This window comes from Lactuca serriola, chromosome 9, assembly GCF_051521515.1.
Source record: "Lactuca serriola cultivar US96UC23 chromosome 9, Lser_US96UC23_V15, whole genome shotgun sequence".
Classification (NCBI taxonomy): Eukaryota; Viridiplantae; Streptophyta; class Magnoliopsida; order Asterales; family Asteraceae; genus Lactuca; species Lactuca serriola.
Window position 1 is genome coordinate 87,492,514 of NC_136416.1, and position 3,775 is coordinate 87,496,288.

At 26.1% G+C, this 3,775-nt stretch overlaps 1 long non-coding RNA gene across 1 annotated transcript; it reads left to right on the forward strand.

Moving 5' to 3' along the window:
* The first annotated feature begins 286 nt into the window (after window positions 1–286).
* LOC145073856 (uncharacterized) lies at window positions 287–1,709 on the forward strand. Its single transcript, XR_013691567.1, has 2 exons — window positions 287–426; window positions 1,384–1,709. It is a non-coding gene; the product is annotated as an uncharacterized LOC145073856 (long non-coding RNA).
* The last annotated feature ends 2,066 nt before the right edge of the window (window positions 1,710–3,775 follow it).

Consider the following 3,775-nt stretch of genomic DNA (forward strand, 5'->3'; position numbering starts at 1 on the left):
TTGATAAAAATATTTATGAAGTGTCTAAAAGATATGTCTTAATAGTATAATCATTATGTGTCTAGCATATTCTTATACAGACCAGTACTTTATTCTCTAACCAAATAAAAATATTAAGCTATTAACAATGATGCTAGGAATCATGGACTAATAAAGCAATTTTTGTTAGCCAATCAAACGCCACTACTATCATTTTTTTCCTAATTAATTAGATATCATGAATAATAGAAAAATATTTTTTTTCTTGTTATAAATACTAGAGAATACTCTTGTTTGAAGACACAAAGAGGAATGGCTGCCATTAGAGAAGGAGAAAATGATGGTATGGGCGTAAGTTTGAAGGATTTGTCTAAGAAACTAGAAGACTTTGCAAAGGCTAGAGACTGGGAAAAATATCACACCCCCAGAAATTTACTCCTTGCCATGGTACTTCCACCATTTCTCTTGTACTCTTATAAACATTTGATTAATGAAATTATAGAACTTTAAGAAACTAGAAGATTTTGTAATGGCTAGAGATAGGAAAAGCATCATCTCATCGATTGTTAACCTTTTAAAGACTTATTAGTATTGCTCAATCAACTTTCTACTTACATTTATTTAACAAAAAATATTTTGTTTGTAAATATTCTCTAATAGTTAGTTTTTTCTAAGGTTTTTTTTTCTTAAAAAAAACAAATTTATCATTTGTATATCTTAAAAAAAATTTGTAATGTGATTTGTTAATTTGGACATAAATTATATTTACACAATATAATTAGATAATATTACTTTATTGATAAAAACAAAGAAAATTGCTTAGAGAGTTAGAATTAATCTGTTAAATTGCACATATGTGATTGAATAATATTACAATTATAGGTTATGATAGTGTGCTTTAATTGGTTTCATTTTTTTTTTTTTTTGGTGTGGTAAGCTAATTCCGTAATATATTTTGTTTTTGTTAATAAAAGCGTTTACTTTCTTTTTATTACTTATGTATCTTTTTTGTTATATATATATATATATATATATATATATATATATATATATATATATATATATATATATATACTTTTTATAATTATTTAGTACATATTCACATATACATTATACTTAGTAATAAAATTATCAATTAATAATAAATACATCTTAATGATCATCATCTTGACTCATTTAAAAGTCTGGACATAATTTTTATGATGATACTTTTTGTATAAATTACTTTTAAGCCGTATTGATAACTTTGTAACGAATAATAGTATAAAAACAGTCCAAATATGATAAAGATATAAAATACTACTCTTGTAGTTCATTCCATTTTGCTTTGCTCAACTTCCCTTCGTATATGTGTTATCTTCATTACATTGATTACATAAATAAAGGAGAATGTTTTGAATGCAGGTGGGTGAAGTGGGGGAGTTATCAGAGATATTTCAATGGAAGGGAGAGGTCGAAAAAGGGTTGGAAAGCTGGGAGGAATCAGAGAAAGAGCATCTGGGAGAGGAACTATCAGATGTACTCTTATACCTTATCAGATTGGCCGATATATGCGGTATTGATCTTGGCCATGCTGCCCTCAATAAAATCCTCAAGAACGCTATCAAATATCCTCCCATTTCCTTATAGTAATTAATCTCAAATCAAGATTAATGATATCCCTTTTTTACTTCTGTTTTTGATCCACATTAGTAATCTATTTCATCAATAAAACAACACAATTGCTTTCACATACACTGCCTCCATACAAGTTGTTCAAACAATTAGATGTAAAAAAAAATAAATTAAACTTATGATGTTTGATTTGTATAATCCTTATTTTATTAAAAAAAATAGTATTACGAACAAGTTGCATGCATGCAAGATATCGTCAACATTTTTATGTTAGAAACAAATTTAAATAAGTATATATATATATATATATATATATATATATATATATATATATATATATATATATATATATATATATATAAAATTAAAATTCGATTTTAATTTACCAGGTTAAAATCGAATTTTGATTATATATAAATTTTTTTTTTCGCAAATAACCTTATTAAAAGCATAAGAATTACATTCTGTGAATAAAAGGAAATAAAAACATTAATGCGTTGCTCAAGCCTGTTCTTAGAAAGTATTACATGAGCTGTCATGAATTAATTAAGTAAAAAACTAAGGACAAAACAATTTTAAACTCGAAAAAAATTAATAGAAAATAAACCCTAAGCAAGAGAAATACGTTTCCATCAAACAGTCCTAATGAAAGATTTTAATGGTTTGTTGTGTAACTCATGCATGTGATTCAAAAAATTTCATAATATCTTCAATAATATTTTTCCTAAAAAGGTAAATTATATAAAAACCATTACACATTAAAATCTAAATTTTAATGTTAAAATATCCTTATGAAGAATATCAAGAACAACAATGAACAAAAACGATAAAGATAAATTAAAAAAAAAAAAGTGATTATTTTGCGAAACATCTAGCTCTCGTATCATTGTTTGAGGTTTATATTATTCGAAGAGTAAATTACATGAATGGTCCTATGGTTTAGATAATTTGTACGTTTGGTTCCTAACTTATGTTTTTAATTCGGAAAGTCCCTACAGTTTGTTTTTGTTACATGATTGGTCTCTGTCTTACTAAAAAAACTATTTTGCCCTTGGTTTTTTAATTTATTTAAATAAACACACTTCCAATCCCACCCACCCCTCACCTTACCTTACATACCCCATCATTTTTCCCTATTTAAATTATAGTCTTTTTAAGTAAGCTAGAGACCAATCGCATAACAAAAACAAATGATAACGACCGAGCGCGTAACAAAAACAAATATTATGGACCTTCCAAATTAAAAAAATAAATTATAGACTAAGCGCACAAATTACTCCAAACCATAGGGGCCATTCGTGTAATTTACTCTTATTAAAAAAAATAGTGTGAGGAATCAAATTGCAAAACAAAATATACTGGTTTTAAACTTTTAACAACCTTAAGAGTTAGATCTATTTACACATACAATAATCAACTAATTTAATATCAACCACGAGATGTTTAGGATTCTTACCTTTATAGATACGTATCCTTTACATAATGTTGTTAGACACCATCAATAAATGAATCCATCATCTTCATTCTTCTTTAGAGCATTTATAATGGTGAATTCAATGAGAGGGTTGAATGGGATACACATCTAATTATCATTCAATTGATGAAACTCTACTATAGTGAGATGTCAAATTGGCATTCAATAGATTTGGAGTTCAATGATTATTGAAACCTTCAATGAGAAAATGAAAATTTTCTAATCTTAAATACATACTATAAATTAGTTTTTGTAACTTTCTATTGAACTTTGTAGAGTTCAATGCATTATAAGAAAAAAAATGATTGAGTTGTATGGAATGTAGAAAAATGATGTGACAATCCGTTGAACTTTATGGAGTTCAATGCATTGTGGATGCCCTTAGTATTAGTAAACAATTAACAAGCACAAAAAGAAGCTATAAAGTAATTGGTTTTGGGGAGGGAGGAGAATAGGAGACAAGTACATTAGATTTTCTTATTCTTCCTAATAAATGAAAATAATTTTGTCACATGTCATTATTTTCTTCAATTAGCCAAATGTCAATTTGTCGTAATTTAGAAATATATATTTTCTACTTGTCATTTATCATTTACTTCATTTTTCATTTTTCAATATATCATTAATTTAATTTCCATAAATTAAATATTTCATAATGACTATATTATTTTCAAATTTCAATTTCAAATTCTAGTAAGTTACAGTTTA